This window comes from Protobothrops mucrosquamatus, unplaced genomic scaffold (genome assembly GCF_001527695.2).
Source record: "Protobothrops mucrosquamatus isolate PMUCROS unplaced genomic scaffold, P.Mucros_1.0 scaffold4796, whole genome shotgun sequence".
Lineage (NCBI taxonomy): Eukaryota > Metazoa > Chordata > Lepidosauria > Squamata > Viperidae > Protobothrops > Protobothrops mucrosquamatus.
The window spans coordinates 25,506-36,534 of NW_015390686.1; positions in this window are offsets into that span (position 1 = coordinate 25,506).

Below are 11,029 nucleotides of genomic sequence, written 5' to 3' on the forward strand. Positions count from 1 at the left end.
GCTGGGGCTGATGGCTACATCCTGTGTTGGATTTTGGGGTGAGGGTTTGCTGGTTCTAATTCTATCACTCTGCTATTGTTAGCTATCAGTTTTGCTGCAAGGGATTTCAAAATATTTCGTCTTGCATAATGGGGCCTCAGTCTTTCTGAATAGGATGATCAAATCTGCATTTCTAAAAGGTGGATTCCTGAGTTTCTACTGGGGACTATTAAGAAAAAACTGGGCCTGCTTTTCTGCTTTTAAGATCTTTGGGGGAAATATAATATTCTGCCCATTTCCTTCTCTGGGGGGGAGGGGCTGACTTCCCACACTCTTGAACCAAGACCTCAACGTACGACCACCATGGAACCCAAAATTTCCGTGACTAAGCGAGGCAGTTCTTAAGTGAGTTTTGTCCCCATTTACAATCTTTCTTGCCACGATTGTTAAGCGAATCACTGCGGTTCTTAAGTGAATCACTGGTTGTTAAACGAATCTGCCTTCCCCCAGTTTTTGCTCTTGCGGAAAGCCGGCTGAGAAAGTTACATGTAGTGATCATGTGACCCCCGGGACAATGGAACCATCATAGAGCTCCATCACTAGAGTTGAGAAGGCCTGGGAAAAAAAACCAGAAAAATTGGGGGGGGTGTGTTTCTGTTTTTCCCCCCCCAAGCTGTTTGGAAAAAAAACAGGGGGGAACTGTTCCCCCCCAATGTTTTCAGTTTTTTTTCCCATCTGGACCATCACTGGAGGCTTCCAAAAAGAGACTGGACATCCACTTGTCTGAAATGGTCTAGACCAGGTGGGGAATTCTGGGAATCGACGCCCACTCATCTTCAAGTTTCACCAGGCCAGGGGTAGGCAACCTTGGCTCTTTTATGACTCGTGGACTTCAACTCCCAGAATTCCTGAGCCAGCCATGCTGAGGGGAAAGGGGGAGGTTTCCATGCTGAGACATGCTGGCTCAGGAATTCTGGGAGTTGAAGTCCACGAGTCCTAAAAGAGCCAAGGTTGGCTACCCCTGAGCTACCCCTGGACTAAGTCCTCCTGTTCTAAGCGGTGAGCCTCCTATCCAGGGGTAGGCAACCTTGGCTCTTTTATGACTGGTGGACTTCAACTCCCAGAATTCCTGAGCCAGCCTGGCTCAGCTTGGAAACCTCTCCCTTTCCCCTCAGCGTGGCTGGCTCAGGAATTCTGGGAGTTGAAGTCCACCAGTCATAAAAGAGCCAGGGTTCCCCACCCCTGGTCTAGAGTCTCCTGCTTGAGCAAGGGGCTGGACTAGAAGACCTCCAAGGTCCCTTCCAGCTCCATTCTGACTGATCGATGGTTTCCCGTCTTGGGCCGAGTTCAGCAGTGGCACTTTTCTTTCTAGGCCTCCAGGCCTCCTTCTTCAATTAAACTTTAGGGCCGAGGCCGTGCTGAGAACAGATGGTTTGAAGATAAACAGACACAAGGCAATTAAAAGGACAGGAGGAAGCAAGGGCATCCCTGGGTAGGGGGAGCTTGAACTGGCACATGAAAAGGAGGGAGGGGCTTTCATCGTACCAGGGAGAGACTGTCGTAAACGGTCAACAAAGTCAAGATGGCAACCAGGAGGGTGCGATTGAAACCCTTCCTGTATTTTTTTTCTCTCTCTCAAAGCAAACCGCAGATCAAGAGGAACAGCACTAGGAATTGGACTTATATATCGCTTGTCAAAGTCGTCCTTTTTGGTGCGCCGAATAACAAGCCAACGAGCAGGAATGAGAGACTGACGGTCGTTTTAATTCACTCCGTACAAAAAAAACAAGACAGCACTGGGAGTGGATTGCTCCCAGTGCCTTACAGAGGCTACGCGCCCGTCCCACCCTCAGGAAACCTGCCCCACCCTCGTTAAATCACCCCACCCCTGAAGCCACCATCCGGTGCATCAATTAAACAAAAGAGAGTCAGCTGGAGCGTTAGCGTCCCTTAGTCCCGTCCGGCTGATCTCTGTTGCCGTGCAGGGTTGCTTCGTTCTTCACACGAAGCAGCTGAGCCCAGAGCGTCCATCTAGGCCAGTGGTTCTCAACCTTTTTAATTCCATGACCCCAACCGGTCGTAAGTCGAGGACTAAACCGGTCGTAAGTCGAGGACTAAACCGGTCGTAAATCGAGGACTACCCAACCGGTCGTAAGTCGAGGACTTTCCCTGCCCGGGAGCACCGCGCATGCATGCTTCCGCCCCCTGCGCCGGCCGAGGCGTAGCTGGCAAGCGGCAGAGATGGAGCAGGCCGACCACCAGCTGGCCCAGCCCAAGGGAGGTAAGGCACCCGCCGGAAAAGGAGGGAAAAATGGCGGACAAAAAAAATGGACAAAAAAATGGCGGACAGCCTTGCTTGGCGACCCCCGTGAAATGGTCGATCGACCCCAAATGGGGTCCCGACCCACAGGTTGAGAACCACTGATCTAGGCACCGCACTCATAGGTCGTGCGACCCCACAGTCGGCTTCCGGCGATGGAGGACAACAGCTGACGGCCTCCTCCCCGCCGGTGAGTGTCAGCCCCGCGAGGCGAGCGTTACGGCAGCGGCGACGGGCCTGGAGGCAGGTCAGGACTCAGGGAAGGCATCTGGGTGGCGATGGAGCCATAATGTGTGAGGGCTGGCCGCAAAACGGCAATGGACCCGTGGCCCGCCGCTCGTCGGACCGGACGGTTCGGCCTTGCGGGGTTCGACATCGCTTCACAGTGTTTGACAGCCCTCTCTACTGTAAGAGGACAAGTTTACAGAATCAGCCTGTTGCCCCCTCCACATAGAAGTAAAGGAAAGGTCTTCAAAATTTAATATTGAAAGAGAAATTTCAAATGGAATTTGCTGCAGTGGAAACTTACTGGCTGGACAAACACGCTTACCCAAAACTAGAATGGCTGGGAAACAGGAAAGGATAGCATAAAGGCGGGATGTGAGATAAATACGTAGGCAAAAATTAGCTGGGTCTTAGAGTGGGAAAGGAAGAAGGTAAGCTATAAAAACAGGTAAGGCCACACTTGGAATCCTGCATCCAGTTTTGGTCACCACAATGTAAAAAAGATGTTGAGACTCTAGAAAGAGTGCAGAGAAGAGCAAGAAAGGCGATCAGGGGACTGGAGGCTAAAACATACAAGGAACTGTTGCTGGAATTGGGGATGTCTAGTTTAATGAAGAGAAGGACCAGGGGGGACATGACAGCAGTGTTCCAAAATCTCAGGGGCTGCCCCAAAGAAGAGGGAGTCAAGCTATTCTCCAAAGCGCCTGAAGGCAGGACAAGAAGCAACAGATCATGGAAACTAATCAAGGAGAGAAGCAACCTAGAACTAAGGAGAAACTTCCTGACAGTGAGAACAATTAACCAGTGGAACAACCTGCCTCCAGAAGCGGTGAATGCTCCAACACTGGAAGTTTTTAAGAAGAGACTGGACAGCCATTTGTCCAAAATGGTATAGGGTTTCCTGCCTGAGCAGGGGGTGGGACTAGATGACCTCCAAGGTCCCTTCCAACTTTATTATTATTATTATTATTATTATTATTATTATTATTATTATTATTATTATTATTATTATTATTATTATTATTATTATTATTATTATTATTATTATCTTTTATTCATTAAACATGAACCTCAGTCAATTGGACATTCAAATTGGTTGGCGCTGATGGCTGACACGGGTTGCTACCAGCATCCTAGGTGTCAACCAGGTACCTCCTTAAATTATAAGATGTTCCGAGTAGCGGCAGTTTTTTGTAACATTGCTGGAGTTATGGCAGGAAGCTGCAGTTTCTTAATGTATTTTGCAAAGTTTTTGGACGTAGTTCCCAGTGCCCCGATGACAATGAGTACCACTGTTACACGTTTCATCCATAATCACGCAGTTTCGATGGCCAGGTCGCGATATTTCGTAATTTTTTCCAGTTCTTTTTCATTATTATTATTATTATTGTTGTTGTTGTTGTTGTTTAACAGCAAATTGACGGGGCCCCAGCAGTACTGGGCTTCCCTTTATTAGAGGGATCCAAATGGAGTCAGGACAGCCATCTGTCCATGATCCTTAAAGCAGGATTCCTGCACTCCGCAGAGCTTGGGTTTCACAGCCTCAAGGGTCTTAACCATCTTTATATAATTTTAAGGAAAGAAAGAACTGAGACTCAGCTTTCTCACATGACTTAAAATAAAACAGCTTCCCTGACTTGGGGCAAATATTTGATGTTATCCACCCCAGTACAGATCAAAAGACTGGGATAAATTTTGGTTGGGTAAGTCTAGTTTAATGAAAAGAAGGACTAGGGGTGACATGATAGCAGCCTTTTAATATTTGAGAGGTTGCCACAAAGAGGAGGGGGGGGGACATATTCTCCAAGGCACCAGAAAGTAAGAGAAGAAATAACGGATGGAAACTCATCAAGGAGAGAAGCAACCTGGAATTAAGGAGAAACTTCCTGACAGTGAGAAAAATTAACCAATGGAACTCCTTGCCTGCAGAAGTTGTGGGTGCTTCATCACTGGAGGTTTTTAAGAAGAGATTGGACAGCCATTTGTCTGAAATAGTATAGGGTTTCCTGCTTAAGCAAGGGGTTGGACTAGAAGACCTCCAAGGTCCCTTCCAACTGTATTCTAATTGATTGATTGATTGATTGATTGATTGAAGAGTCTTCCAAAGTCCTTGAAACTGTTAGCTTCTTAAGCTAGGACCAGTCTAATCCCAGCTCCTAAATCAAAGCTATCGGCTTGTACGTCCTGATTTTACATGGTTTTTTTCCCCTTCTCAGATCCACGTCTTTCCTTTTATTTTATTTTATTTTTCCGCTGCTGGAAAATAACAATAACCAACGTGATCTGTTGTGCTTTCACCCCACACTTTACAAATCTGCCATTAAAAGGCCCTGGGACAGGCAGAACAAGAAAAGAAAAGAAAAGAAAAGAAAGAAAGAAAATTACCCGCCGGAGGAATAATGACGGCAGAGTAAATTAAACCCGACGAGGCAAAACATCTGGAAAACCGAGATTAAAAGCTCTTGTTTCCTCCCCCCTCCCTCTCTCTATAACTTTTAGTTTAAAAAATGCTATTTGAATGGAAGTATTGCAAAGACCCTTGAAGGGGTGTGGAATCACTAAATAAAAGGCAAGGGAAATAATATCCTTTTATTGCATTCAGCTTTCTGGCTTGGCCGGTGCACAACCTCTTTTAGATGTGGAGAAAAGGGATTTTTTGGGGGGAAGTTTCATAAATGTAGCCAACCGGAAATCTGGAGAGGGAAGAAACAGATTCAAAAGAGGCTGGAAGGAAGATAAAAGTCAACCCTGGAAGGTAATATGGGACAAGGATAAAGCAGAGAATAAACCCAGAAAGTAGCCAAGATGATTTTTAATTAAAGTATAATCAGCACCTGCATCCTAATCTCAAGTTATCTTCCTATACAGGTAGTGATCGACTTAATGGGGCCACAATTAAGCCCCGATTTTCTGTTGCTAAGCAAGACAGTTGTGGCGGGTTTTGCCCCATTTTACGACCGTTCCCACCGCGGTTGTTAAGCGAATCGCTGCGGTTGTTAAGTTAGGAACACGGTTGTTAAGTGAATCTGGTTGTCAGAAGGTTGCAAAAGGGGATCACACGACCCCGGGGACGCCGCAACCGTCATAAATACGAGGCAGTTGCCAAGTGTCCAGATTTGGAGCAGGTAATCGTGGGGGAATGCTCCAACGGTTGTTCAGTGTGAAAACAACCATAAGTTGCTTTTTTTCAGCGCCATTGTGACTTTGAAACAAACTGTTGTAAGTCGAGGACTGCCTGTATTCTATTTCTGAGGTTCTTTGGGTTTTTGCAAGTCAGTAATTGAGTGGCACCCAGCACCCCAACCCTTCTTGGGCTGACAACCCTGATTAAAAGTGAACTGTTTGTTTTAGGGTGCCTGTGGTTTTGCCCTGTGGTTGAGCGAGGCATCTTCCTACCTACTCGAGAGAAGCACGACTGCCAACAAGGGTAGAGGGCTTCCTGGGATGGAAGGGGAGGGAAGAGCTCCACCGATTCATTTTCCATCTCAGACCATGTTGGTGGAAGAGTGGACAGCCCGGTGACTTTCTGGTCGGCTTGTGTTAGGTCCTTGTGAGAAACACTTCTTGCTACGGGAAGATCTGCATCTCCCGTCTGTCCCTCTCTGTCCATCCATCCGTCCATCCGTCCTGCCACCCATCTCTATCACCCCTCCCATCTGGCTCTCCATCTCTCTTCTGCCTGTCTGTCTATCATCTATCTCAGGGGTGTCAAACTGCTGGCCCGCGGGCCAGATGCGTCATCCCAAAACCGCGCCCACCCCATTGCCGGCAATGGAGAAAAAGCTCTGCGACGTCACATGACGTCGCGAGTTTGACATGCCTGATCTATCTCTATCTCTAAACATCCACCCATCCATCTGTCTTTATCTAATCTCTCTTTCTCTCATCATCTATTTATCTACCTATCTTCTATCATCCATCCATCCATTTCTCTCCCATCTAGCTCTCCATTTCTCTCATCTCTCACTGTCTCTGTCTATCAACTATATCATCTATGTACTGTATGTATGTATGTATGTATGTATGTATGTATGTATGTATGTATGTATCTATCTATCTATCTATCTATCTATCTATCTATCTATCTATGTCTAATGTTTCTCTACTTCATCTGTCCGTCCGTCCATCATCTATCTATCTATCTATCTATCTATCTATCTATCTATCTATCTATCTATCTATCTATCTATCTATCTTCTACCATCTATTTACTTACCTATCTATATATATCATCCATACATACATCCATACATACATCTATCCATCTCTCGCCTAGCTCTCTATCTCTCCATTTATCATCTCTCTCTCTCTCTCTCTCTCTCTCTCTCTCTCTCTCTCTCTCCCTTTGTTTTTCTACTTCCTCCCTCCCTCCCTCCGAGTCCCCTGAGCCATACACTATCCAAGGAGCGTTCACAGGACAGGTTCAGCCATCCTACTTTTCTCCCTGGAAGATGATCTCAGATAAACTTCCACCTTTCAGCTGAAGTTATCGTCAACGAAACGTTCGGAGGAAGGATTCACAGGATCACAACGGGGTTGGTTTTTCTCTCTCTTTTTTTTAAATAAACTTTATTCTATATTACAAATAGCTTTTTTTTTGTTTTGTTTTGTTTTGTTCTGTTCTGTTCTGGACTGCAAAATAGGAACGCCTTATATTTACAAACACAGGTATACAATGAAGTATAACAAAGGTACAGAAGCTTTACCAAGTAACAACAGGATCCTGTTTGAAAGAACCAGCGTTTCCGTGATACGGTTTGGGTTTGGAAACTCAAGATATTAGGTTTAAAACAAAAACAAAATAACTGGAAAAGGAAGAAAAGCAGCAGACTTCAATCGTCCGAAGCCTGCACATTTGCAATCCAGGCTGTATTTGTTTTTATTATGAATATTATTATTATTATTATTGTGGCTCTTTGTAATACTGTCTTATAAAGATGGGACTTTCTCCCGACACTTCCTGTTCAAAATAGGAATTTTACTAAATCAGGCAGAGGTTGACCTATAGTACCAAACGTGAGGATGTGTGGACTACAACTCCCATTCCATGCTGGCCGGGGAATTTCGGGACTTGGAGTCCACACACCTCTTAGTTGCGGAGGTTGAGAAACACCAGCACACAGGATCGAAACACAGTTAAAAATCGCCAGGGTGTTCTGTCGCTGGCATAAACAATTACCGGTAGTCCTCGGCTTACGACAACACTCCAGATCAGCATTTCTGTCGCTAAGCGAGTTGCACCTTTTTTTGCCAGGGTGGCTAAGCGAATTAGTGCGGTCGTTAAACGAATCGTGCAGCCGTTAACGTGAATCCAGCTCCCCCGTTGACTCGGCTTGTCAAGCAAATTCATGTAGTCGTTAAATGAATCGTGCGGTCGTTAAGTGAACCCAGCTCCCCCCATTGACCTGGCTTGTCGGAAGCTGGCTGGGGGGGGAACTGCAAAGGACAATCACATGAGGCCTGGATGAGGCCATGTGCCCGAATTTTGATCACAGGACCGTGAGGATTCTGTGACAGTCGTAAGTGCGAGGACCGGCCGTCACTCACTTTCTTCCCTGCTGATGTAACTGCGAATAGTCGTAAGCCGAGGACTACAAGTACATTGGCTCAAATTCCGCCTAGTATGGCAAGGTAGTCTTTGCATTTCCTGTAGTTCCCGCGAGTCTCGGTAAGAAATGACCGCTTGTAGCTCTTTTGAATGCCATGCGTTAAAAAAAAAATCGTATCAGGTAAATGGCACTTTAAAAAAAATCACGAGAGTCCTCATATGGGAAAAGAATCAGAGGTTTTTTTGGGGGGGTGGATGGGAAGATCTCGGACCGCGAAAATTAAAAATTGCGTTGGAAATTCAGAACTGCTTCCCAGCATCCTTGGAAATGGCATGAAGGGGGGCGAAAATCAGTTTGAAGGAAGTTTTGCTTTCTTTATTCCGTGTGGGATGGAAGGTCTATGGGGATTCTCACTCATCCAGGTCATCGTTATCCCCAAAATGCTTTTTTTCAGGAAGCAACTGTACTTCCTTGTTTTTCTCTGAAGGCCTTTCGCTTCTCATCTCAGGAGCTTCTTCAGCTCTTCTTCAGCGTCTCCAGCTCAGAGCCGAAGAAGCTTTTGGGATGAGAAGGGAAACATCTTCAGAGAAAAACCAGAAAGTCCAGTTGCTTCCTGGAAAAAAAAAACATTTTTGGGATGTAGGATGGAACCCTAAGTTTTACCTGGGTTCTTGACTTTTTCTGGATTGAGCCTTAAGCCAACCACGTTGAAGGTGATTAAATAACACACAACACACACACACCAAGGCCTTTATGGATCAAACGTCTCCGTTCACAAACCTGCTTAGAGTTAATCTTGGTTTATTTTGTGTCCCATGTGGTCATCCTATCACTCAAAGACACGGAGATGCGTTGATTTCACACTCTGAGGAAGCTGCGTGAACCGTCATGCTCTCTGAAGCACAACACAGTTAAGCCCGGTTACCAAACTGCCTCACCTTCTAGTGTCACATCATACAATAAACCATAAACCAGCAAACGGGCAGGGTAGGAGCGAGACGGTATCCCACGGGAGAACGATCCACAAGGAAAAAATTAAAAAATTAACCGAGAAGTTTGAAGGGGGCTGCCAAATTTTTAAACAACCAGCTTCAGCATGTCGGACAAAACATATCCAGAATTACAGTCAAGCCCTTGAACAAAAAGGTCTACTGAATGCAAAATTTCTCATACAGACAGTCCTCGACTTACGACCACAGTTTACCTTGCTAAGCAAGACAGGTATCTTTTGCCCCATTTTTACGACTTTTCTTCCTACCGTTGCTAAGCGAATCACCGCAGTGGTTAAGTTAATAATGTCGTCATTAAACGAATCTGGCTTCTCCCCTCCATTGACTTTGCTTGTCAGGAGGTCGTAAAAGGAGATCACATGACCCCGGGACGCTGCAACCGTCATAAATAGGAGCCGGTTGCCAGGTGGCTGAATTTTTGATCACCTGCCCACGGGGATGCTGCAACGGTCGTAACCGTGAAAAACGGTCGTTAAGTCACTTTTTCTAGCGCTGTTGCAGCTTGGAATGGTCACTAAATGAACAGTTATAAGTCGAGGACTGCCTGTAACGATAGGGAGATTAATCCCTGGGATTTCTTTCACTTCCCTACCGGTTTCCACGTTCAGCAGTTGCATCCATCTACAGCTTGCTAAATTTCACACAGCTCTGGATTTATTTAAAAGCAGAGGATCCTTGAGATCAGAAGTCCCCAACTTTTGGGGCACCAGTGGAGAGAGGTTTTTCCGTGGACCGGAGGGTGTGTGGTTTTGTGTGCTGCCTGCATCCCGCGGATGGGGCTTTGCTTGTTTGTGCGGACCAGTTGCTGGCGTGCCGCAGACCGGTACCGGTCCACAGACCCGGGGGTTGGGGACCCCTGCTTTAGCTGGCCCGAGTCCGTGCAAGATGCACAATTGGGGAACCGAGGTCTCAGCGGAATTTGTAGGAAAATGAGACTGAAAACTGGAGAAAGAAGTTGTGGAACACTGAATTCAGAAATGGAGTGATTTGATCACAGCTACCGTAGTTTGGAGCTGTTGTTATTGGCACAGAGAAGTGTAAGATGTTTTCCTGGATCAAATCAGAATTGTTTTGAGGGAGGGAGGGAGGGAGGGAGGGAGGGAGGAAGGAAGGAAGGAAGGAAGGAAGAAGAGGTGAAAGGCAGAAAGTAGGAAAAAAGGAAGAAAGAGAGGGAGGAATAGGAAAGGAAGGAAAGGAAAGGAAGGGAGGGAGGAAAATAAGAGGTGGAAGGCAGAAAGTAGGAAAGAAAGGGAGGGAGGGAGGGAGGGAGGAATAGGGAAGGAAGGGAGAAAATAAGAGGTGAAAGGCAGAAAGTAGGAAACAAAGAAGGGAGGGAGGGAGGAATAGGGAAAAGAAAGGGAGGAAGGAAAGAAGGAAGGAAGGAAGGAAGGAGAGAAAGAAGAAAGGCAAAAGAAGGGATGAAGGGAGGGAGGAAAGGAAGGAAAGGAGAAAGGTAAATAGGAAGAAGGAAGAAAGTAGAGAAGGAAGGGAGGGAGGAAGGAGAGAAAGAAAGGTAAAAGAAGGAAGAAAGGGAGGGAAGAAACCTGGAATTAAGGAGAAGCTTCCTCACAGTGAGAAAAACCAACCAGTGGAACAGCATGCCACCAGAAGTCTTGGGTGCTCCATCACCGGAGGTTTTTAAGAAAAGACTGGATAGTCACCTGTCTGAAATGGTATAGCGTCTCCTGCTTAAGCAAGGGGCTGGACTAGAAGACCTCAAAGGTCCCTCCCAGCTCTATTCTGATTGACTGATTATCCCAGCTGTAATGATGGTTCCGCAGAGGAAGACCCGGTAGGAAAGTGAACAGATCCTATTACGGCCATCGCAACTTCCATTTCGTTGGGAAAGGCATGGTTACGACACACACACACACACACACACAATAAGAAACTCTTTATCTTCAACCGCCCCACCTCCAATTCCGGGCTCGGGGCCTCGGCCTTAT